At 45.6% G+C, this 9,673-nt stretch overlaps 1 long non-coding RNA gene across 2 annotated transcripts; it reads right to left on the bottom strand.

Annotated features, from left to right (window-relative positions):
• Nucleotides 1-405: 405 nt before the first annotated feature.
• On the bottom strand, nucleotides 406-8,009 carry LOC120409690. Of its 2 annotated transcripts, none has more exons than XR_005601437.1 (2): nucleotides 6,009-8,009; nucleotides 406-820 (listed from the first exon to the last, which is right to left on the bottom strand). It is a non-coding gene; the product is annotated as an uncharacterized LOC120409690 (long non-coding RNA). The 2 variants fall into 2 exon arrangements; XR_005601436.1 differs by having other exon boundaries at nucleotides 406-827; nucleotides 6,009-8,004.
• Nucleotides 8,010-9,673: the final 1,664 nt, after the last annotated feature.

Here is a 9,673-nt window from a genome sequence, read left to right as displayed (position 1 = left end):
ACTGATCGTGAGTAAGAAATACAGCAATGTACAACTTCTACCGCCGTCCATGGAGACCAGCTAGGTCCATGCTAGGTCAAACCAAGCCAGGCTAGGAGGCTAGGCATAAATGTCATGGGAATGCAGCTCTGGCACAGCACAGTGGTGGGATCCTTCAGGCACAGCCCTTGCCCCTGTGGCCAGACATCCTATGGGGGCACTCGTAGAACACATCTGCAGCTATCTGAGATATCCAAAAGGAACCCAAGCTTGCAAGGCCTGAGTGGGACTATTCCTATTACCCCTACTTCAAAGAGCAGCAGAAGGAAAGATGATGGTGCCCTCTCTTGGAAGGAAGAAACTCTGTCCAGAGCACACATAGCTTTAAAATAGGTCTCCCTATTTCAGCAAATAGAGCCGAAAAAATGAGCTTGCATAGGCGATTTATTTTCCAGTCCATTTGGAGTACAGATTCATGGTACATTTAATCCAACCTACATATGGGATTGTGATAAATATGTGACAAATCCAGGAACTCCATTTTGCCAATCACAAAATTTTATTAATTAATAAGCAAGCAAGGCAAAGGCAAATACAGCGCTGGGCAGCAGGGGAGTCTCCACTCCACCAACTGCCGCACCTTCCGCCAGTTCCAGTTCCTTCTTATACAGTCTCTTTTCCGGTTGAAGTGTCTCTTCTATGGTATTCTGCGCATGTGTGACTTGTTGCTAGGGGGTCTTTTTTTTCCTCCTGGTGGTCGCCGGATGAAGGGTAGTAGTCATCCTCCGGTGTCTTTTGGTTGACCCCTCCTTATATGGTCATTATGCTCAAGGTCCTGGAACTAAAAGCTGATTAATCAAGTACAGATAGGGATTAGGCAAGCACATATTTGTCTCTGGCTCTTATCTAGATCTAGGCAGCTGGTTTCCTGCTACTTGATATTTAGTGAACAAAACATTCTGTATCCTTCACAATCCCCCATTTCTCTTCTTTATTCATTTTTGTTCACTGAATCTTTGTAATTCTTGTTTAGCCAGTTCTAATGTTTCTAAGTTTTCTTCTTCAAGTATTCGTTCATACTTAGCTCTGACAAGCATAAGGTGTGCTGCTTCTAAGCGGCTTCTTACTATAGAAATTAGTTTATTAAATATACATGGTCCAAAGGTGAGTCCAAGCACTAACAAAATCAGTGGTCCTCTGGGGGCTGACACCCGCTGGGCCTCCACCCGACCTTGATATATTTGTCTTTTCCTCCTCCAGGGGAAAACCCAAAGGCGACTGTTTCACAGCCCCAGTATGCACAGTAGTAGTGTCCAGGCCAGTTACAATAGGTTTTCCCTGGGTTAGATGCTGGGCAGAAATAAAATCCTTTTTTGTTCAGGCATGGTTCTACCTGTATAAGATCACAGAGTTGACAACTAAAGCTTGGGTTACTTGGCATAGTTACTGTTTGTATAACCTTCTGATCTTCCCACCGTATTAATGACCATTTAAATGGTTGGTGTGATAGGGATTCTGTTGCGCTAGCTTCATTTAAATACAATGTAAGCACAAGAAGGGTAATATGCCGGGTCAAGCAACGAGCATCACTAAAGGCGTGGGGAGTACAAAAGTATGTTCGAGGATTCCTCCAATTTACACATTGCGACCTGCCCTCCCTCCAGGGATCCTTGCTCTTAATCTTACTTCTGAGGCATTTCCATGAGCGTAGTTTTATTATCCCATTCTGGGGGTTCTTTCCTCCACAGCTTTCTACTCTTCTGCCTCGCTCGTCGACTCGGTTGCTTCGAGCCACGAGGGGTACCATCTTCTCGGCAGCAAGAGTATTCTTCAGGAGACCCCTGGGGGCAATTCTGTCGCTCTTTTTGCCTCTTAACATAGGAGTCCCAGTTACAGTTCTTAACCTGAGGTGTATCACACCGGATTCCCTTCAGGTGGGTACGACAGGTGCAATTAATAATTTCAACTATAAAGGGGATTGGCTCATTAGGATGATAGCAATAATATTTTGGCTCAATCCCGTATGCAAAGATTTTCCACCATTCTTCAGATTCTTTTATTAATCTTTCATGCACCACCCTATACTTTAAGATCCAATCAGTTAGGTTCCGCTGGAGCGTCCAGCAAGGAATACAAACCCCTCTAGGGGGAATCCCTCGCCTACAGTGACTCCACCACTTGTCCCCGCATACTTTACAGATGTAGCATACAAACGGATAACAGTGACACTTGGGGTCTCTACACCTTATTTTTTTCCCAAACGTGTGCACAACCCCATAGGCATACTTAGAATCAGTGTATATTGTTCCTAACTTATTATTTAATAATTGCAGTGCTCGTAACACGGCATAAAGCTCACAGGCTTGTGCGGACCAGGATCTATTTAATGGTCCTGATTCTATCACTTTAAACTCTTCTCTTCTCATTATTGCATAACCGGATACTCTTTTTCTATCGATTACTCGAGATGATCTATCTACAAACAATCTATCTCTTTCTTCTAATTCTTCTTCTTCAAGATCTGGTCTTATTTTAGTTTGCTCTTTTATGGTTAACAGGCAATTATGGGCCAATTTAGCTTCATCGGGCTCTCCATACAAAAACTGAGCAGGATTTTGTAGCGTTGTTACCTCCAGGGTTAATTTCGGGGAGTCTAATAGGATCCCCTCATACTTCAAGAGTCTGGCATCAGTTATCTATTTGTCTGCTTTTTGTTGTAAAATTTCTCTAATATTATGAGGGGATAATACCCTTAGTTTTCCATTGAGGGTAATCTTGTTAGTCTTCTCTACCAGGAGAGCACAAGCTACTATTGCCTGCAGGCAGGTGGGCCACCCTTTACTGACAGGATCTAACAATTTTGATAAGTACCCCACAGGTTTCTTTCTTCCAGCCTATTCTTGGGTTAGTACTCCATGGGCCGTTCCATTGTCAGCATTTATAAATAGATAGAAAGGTCTTTTTAAATCTGGTAGGCTCAGGACAGGGGCATTGACTAGATCATGCTGCAGTACTCCTAGGTGTTGGTTATCCTCCTCGCTCTACTTTATTAAACTTTCTTGGCTTAACTTATTATATAAGAACTTAACTTTGTTACTATAGTTCTCAATCCACTGTCTACAATACCCCACTAGACCCAGTAACTGCCTCACTTGTCTTTTGTTCTTAGGGGGTGGTATGGACAGAATCCCTTTTACTCTTTCAGGGTCTATTTTCTTTTCTCCTTTACTTAGATAATGGCCTAAATATCTCACTTCCTCTTCCACAAATTGTAATTTTGCCTTAGTGTTGGGGTTTTAGTTTAGTCTTAGTTTTTTCCTGTTAAAGGAATTTTCTCCCATAGGCATGTTGCTAGGGGACAAATAGCTGTACTTAAGAAAAACAAAAAGGGGAGTGGGGCGGGCCTGGCTACTCCTTTGTCTACACCTGGGTGTGGGGTCAGTTTGCTCTGAGCGTCCGGAGAGAGAAGCTGCAGAGAAAGGAGCTGCTGCTTCTTTCTTTTTGGCCGTTCTTTCTTCCTGCTAGAAACAACGCCGGGACCCCAAAAGCCGCTTTCCCTGCCCTGCTGGAGACCGAGCTGTGGCTGCCCTGCTCCACTGCTGCTTCGAGCTTTTGCTACGCTGTAGCCCTGCTCGCCCTGCCTGCCTGGGCCTCCGTGGGTTTTTCCCATCTGGATACATCTCGCCTGCCACCCGGGATTTGCGTTCGTCCCTGCCGCTCCAGCCTGCCGTTCCCGCCTGCTGCTCCAGCCTGCCGTTCCAGCCTGCCGTTCCAGCCTGCTGTTCCTGAGAGTCCGGGACCAGCTGCGCAGGGGTTTGTGAAGCTTCATTGTTCCATCCTTCCCCGGGATCCCAGGGCACCAGTGCCGCGTGCTCCCCGAGCTCGCTCCGGAGCGCCCCCTGCAGCCGCGGGGGAACCATCGCACCTGCCCTGCTCACCGGGAGCCGCCAGCGCCCCTGCCGGCTGCGAGCAGAACTGCACCCGAGGGGAAAGGGCCTGACAGCCGAGAAGGCTGGGACTGGGTTTGTGATTGTTTGCTGTTACTGCCATTGTGCCATTGTTGTTGTTGTTTTGTTTGACTGGTTATATACATATATAGAGAGAGAGAATAAAGAACTGTTATTCCTATTTCCCACATCTTTGCCTAAAGGCCCTTGATTTCAAAATATAATAACTTGGAGGGAAAAGGGGTTATATCTGCCACTTCAAGGGGGGTTTCTGCCTTCCTTAGCAGACACCTGTCTTTCAAAACCGAGACACTTAGATACTTTTAGTCCTTTAACACTGAGAAAATTCAATAGTCTGATGCTTTCTGCTCGTACTTTGTCCTCTGCTCCTCCTGCAATTAAAAGGTCATCTACATACTGAATGAGGACCACTCCTTCTCTAGTCTGATATTCTTGCAGGATTTGCTCTAAGGCTTGTCCAAATAAGTTCGGAGACTCTGTAAATCCCTGGGGGAGCACTGTCCATCTTAATTGCTGTCTCCTATGTGTTACTGGGTCTTCCCACTCAAAGGCAAAATAGTCTCTACTTTTCTCGTCTAGGGGGCATGCCCAAAATGCATCTTTAAGATCAATTACACTATAATACTGATTTTCGGGACCTAATCTGCTCAATAAGGTATAAGGGTTGGCCACTACCGGGAAGCGCGCTACTGTTCTTTTATTTATTTCCCTTAGATCGTGAACTAGTCTGTATGACCCATCTGCCTTTCTTACTGGCAAGATAGGGGTGTTAAAAGGGGACATACAAGGTTCTAAAAGACCTTTACTCAGTAGCCTGTCAACTTCGGGTTTTAATCCCCTTTTTCCCTCTGGAGAAATGGGGTATTGTTTGACCCTTATCGGCACCTCAGGATCTTTAATGGTTACCGAGAAGGGAGGTATTTCGAGTCTTCCCACACTCTCTGGGGTGTACCATACTTCTGGATTAATCTTCTCTTCATCCTCCACTCTCAAGGGACAAAGTCTAACTTTTAATTATTTATTCATTACTTCTACATTAATGCTTATCTCTATAATTAAGTCCCTTCTTAACAAATTATAATCAGCTTCTGGAACTAATAAAAGGCTCCCTATTCCCATTTTAGATCTTGTTTTTACTAATACATTCTTTATAATGGGGACTTCAAAGGGTTCCCTTTTTGCCCCAACCACTTGGGCAGTACCCTGGGAAATTTTGCACCCGGCGGGCAACACTTGTATCGTGGACCGTTCTGCTCCAGTGTTTACCAAAAACTTAAATTCCTGTTGCTGAGGACCTATCTTAATTTTTATTAAGGGCTCTTGATGTTTTCGTGCCCCCAGCAAATAGAGCCCCTGACCCCTCTAATCCTCTTTAAACATCCTCTCATCCTTCAGCCTTTTTCTGCAGTCTCTCCTAAAGTGCCCTCTATTTCCACAATAAAAACACACATTCACATCCCTTTTCTCTACTCGTGTGTCCCCTCCCCCATTTCTCTGGGGCATTTGACGCGGTCTACGAGGAGGGGGAGGATCGTTTCCTCTTGTCTCCCTAACTGCCGCCACTATCATTCTTACTTGCTTCCTGACTAAAAGGAGTTTTTGTATTTACCCAGGCGTTAAGTTTCTGCTTTACCTATCTTTCAGATGATCCAAATATAGGCCAGAAAACACCCTGGGAAATTTCCTTCCCGCCCCATATTTCTATACAATAATGAATCATTTTAGCTTTATCCTTACCCCCTGTGCTAGGGTAATGTCTCCAATTATCTAACATAAACCCCAGTGGGCTATCTCTAGGCACCGGGGGAAGTTTTATGGGTACGGAGGGCTTGCTTTTCCCCTGTCCCATCTTCTGGAGTGCCCTCAAGCGCGTCTGTGGTGCAGATTCACTCGCTTCCCCTGGTTCGTGGCTCACGCCCTCGCGGGCAATGAGAACCGCACTACTGAGGGTCCACACTCGCTTGGAGAATCCGAGCTGCCGGTTCCCCTCTCATGCACACACTCGCAGCACTCCAGGATACCCGACCCAGACCGAACGGATCCTTCCGCACAGATACTCACGCGTCCTGCGTCTTCGTCCGGACCTTTGTGCACAAAATTTACAGGGTCTGCCGGCTTCCTTTGCCTAATGCCTTGAATTTAGGTTCGTCGGTGCAACCGAGGTAGGGATCGGGACCACCAGGGCCGCCGACAGATCGGCGGGGCGCCTCCCCGGTAGAGCCGTTACCCCGCCGTACAAGTTGCATCCGAGTCACAGCACCAATTGTGATAAATATGTGACAAATCCAGGAACTCCATTTTGCCAATCACAAAATTTTATTAATTAATAAGCAAGCAAGGCAAAGGCAAATACAGCGCTGGGCGGCAGGGGAGTCTTCGCTCCACCAACTGCCGCACCTTCCGCCAGTTCCAGTTCCTTCTTATACAGTCTCTTTTCCGGTTGAAGTGTCTCTTCTATGGTATTCTGCGCATGTGTGACTTGTTGCTAGGGGGTCTTTTTTTTCCTCCTGGTGGTCGCAGGATGAAGGGTAGTAGTCATCCTCCGGTGTCTTTTGGTTGACCCCTCCTTATATGGTCATTATGCTCAAGGTCCTGGAACTAAAAGCTGATTAAGCAAGTACAGATAGGGATTAGGCAAGCACTATTTGTCTCTGGCTCTTATCTAGATCTAGGCAGCTGGTTTCCTGCTACTTGATATTTAGTGAACAAAACATTCTGTATCCTTCACAGGATGCTGCTGGAAAGGGTTGCTGCGCTGATCCAATGGAAAATTAATCCTTCTCTTTGGCAGCTTAGTTTTAGCAGACTTGCAAGACAATAGCATGTACTACAGAGCTGACTTCTGACGTGGCAATGTACGTGCAAAGGACACAGCCTTGGTGACAAGTGTACCAGTGACAGCATCATAACAAGTGTGACATCCTCCTGCCCTCAGAAGCTCTTGTGCATGTTACTGTAAATAATTCTGTTTCCCTAATTCTCAGTTATTGAGTTTCTTCATGTCTTGCAAGAAAAGCAATATTGTGCAGATGATGCTGTGAAGAATCTTAAAGTAATGCAAATAGGCTGTGTCAGAACAAAGAGATCTAGGTTCATGTTTGGTTTGTGATCATTATACTGCTAGTAGGGAGAATTCTTCATCCAGCCTTTTTGTATCTTATGGGAATGCTCCAGCATGCGTTTAACACAATGCAGAAACAAAAAAAAAGGCTAATTTCAGTGAGCGGCAGTTTTAGAAAAGCCATGGTTTTGCCTAACGCAAACACTGCCTCCACGTACTTTTAAAAATTAGAGTGTTGGCCCGTAGGGCTTGCTAATGCAAGATTGTTTCTAGTACTTGTTTTATTGGTTTAGAATCCAGTGGGGATCTGCCTAAAAAATCTGGCCACTTTATGTTTTGCTGCTGTGAATAATGATGCTGGAACAGACTTGTAAACAAGTGAGACTTTGAATTATTCTTGGGTTTTGTTAGCTAAGCTAACAAATCTAGCTTCCATCAGACATAAGTTGTATCAGTGGTGGAAAGTAGCAAATTGTGTGTGTGTCAAAACCTGGGAACTCTAGGAGCACAGAGCAATGGACATGCCCCCGAGGCATGTGTCTGTAACCAATATGTAACATTACAAGAGCACACACACAGTTGCTGTCAGAGACCGAAATACTGTAGTTTATTACTTAAACATTTTCATGAAGGACTCACAGTAAAACTGTATTACAAAAGCTGCAGAAAATACCACCACACCCTGAATAGGCCTTTGGAATGAGGCCCTGGGCCCGCTGATGAAGATAACGTAAAACTCAGGGCTGGGGACAGTCACAAAGCACAGGCTTAACACCTCAGCAGTGGAGCTCACGGCCCCAGGGCTATCAGCTGCCAGGCTCGAACACACCCTCCACCAAAGAGTGGGGGGAGAGAGGCTTTGGGTGTGTGCTGGAAAAGCCTCTGGTGAGAGGCGCAGTGACCGCCCATCCTCCACCGTGCAGAGGAGCCCAGCTGAGGGACCCTTCACCCAGGGAAAAAGCCGCATCCATGTGAAGGACAGAGGGGGTGTCACGGCCCATCAAAGGCCCCCCTAAGGGTCCCCAGACCCTGCACCACAGATGATGCAACAAATCCAGAGTCTTGCAAGGGACCGTGTCAAACTGGCCCCCTGCAGGGGAGGCACCTGGGTGTTCCCACCTGCCCAAAGCGGGTATTAATCCACAGGATTCTGTACTCTTCGGCGGCAGGGCACCCTCACCACCAGCAGACTAGATGGAGGGGAGCAACGAGATGCCATTGGGACTCCTGGATGGGTGATATGCTTCCACCTAACCCCTGTCACCTCTCCCTGTGCCACCCCCCCCACACACACACACTTCTTTCTTTTCTCTTTCTTTCTCTTTGCCTCTTTTACTATTAATACAATATATCAATTTTTTGGCACCAACATCAAACCTCGTTTGGTTTTAATCTCGTTTTTTGGGTATATTTTGAACCTTCAAAGTTCTTTCCATTTTATACAAAGAGACTTAATTTTCTTTGCTCTTCTGGGTTTAAACCGGATCCTAACAGCTGCCCTCCTCCCAAAAGTCAGGCTGCTTTCTCCCCTGTCTCATATCAAAGCCTGATGAGGAAGACTTTGTATACCAACAGGGCCTTCCCCTACCACAGAGGAGGCAGCAGCAAGGGACATCTTCATAGTTACTTGATGGTCAGGCTACCTCCAATGGGCACTTGAAAACAACACAAAAGGCAGGCAGGCACCAGGCAATTCCTGGGAGAATCAGTGATCTATATGTAAATAAACCAAATATGATAAGGAAATAGTTATTAGAGGTAACACTGATTCCAAATTCATCTTTGTAAGCAACTTTGTCAGAGTGCTAATTGCATTGGCTTTCTACTGCTTCCCTTCAATAGAAACTGGTGCAGAACAATAGGTCACTTCTCCCAGAGGGACAATGCTCACTGGAAAGCTAAAAGTAATTATTTAGCCAGAGATGAGCCCATTGAAGTGCTGGTAGCTGGGCCAGCTATATCAGAGGATTTCCACCAGGCTGCTTTAGAAGGGGGAAGCCAGAGGAAGGAGACAAGAGGGTGTAGGTGGGACATTCAGACTATCTAAAGAAATCATGGGGAGACCTTGGAGGGAGGTGACCCTGTCTGCTTCACAGCATGTGACTCATAGTCTTACAAGGACGCTGGAAGGTAGGAAAGCTTATTACACACAGGTAGTAAAAATAACTTTTTTATTATTATTATTTTATAAAGAATGAGATAAAGAAACACAATCTGGCCTAGTGTGGGATGGCCTAAGAGGAGGGAACAAATAGGTGTTGGCAGGACTGTAAAGGGCTGTCAGGATAGAAGAATTGCATATTTTTTAATGATGTGAAGAAAACATGGTAGAGGGCTTAGCTACGAAGAGACTTATCAGAGACTGGCTGACTGACTTGGGAAAACAGGTATTTTCTTTAAAATAAATATGCACCAGAATTTGGTCATGGTTGAGTGACCAAAGACACGTGCACACAAGGAGCATTTTATTTCCTAAATTATTAACTAGATCCCTTTATACATGTTGTTATTTTGTTTTGCGACAAAGGTTTGAGCCCTCTGGAGATGTTTTGGACAGGATTAGGTAGATTTGCTCCTTGGATGGTCTTTTGGACTTGTATTATTCAGTGGAGGATGACATTGCAAGAGGTCTATGGGGCAGTGCCACAGGAAGAGAAGTGACTGC

This window comes from Corvus cornix, chromosome 2 (assembly GCF_000738735.6).
Source record: "Corvus cornix cornix isolate S_Up_H32 chromosome 2, ASM73873v5, whole genome shotgun sequence".
NCBI classification, from domain to species: domain Eukaryota; kingdom Metazoa; phylum Chordata; class Aves; order Passeriformes; family Corvidae; genus Corvus; species Corvus cornix.
Note: the sequence above shows the minus strand (reverse complement) of the source record. Positions and strands in the feature narration are given on the sequence as shown.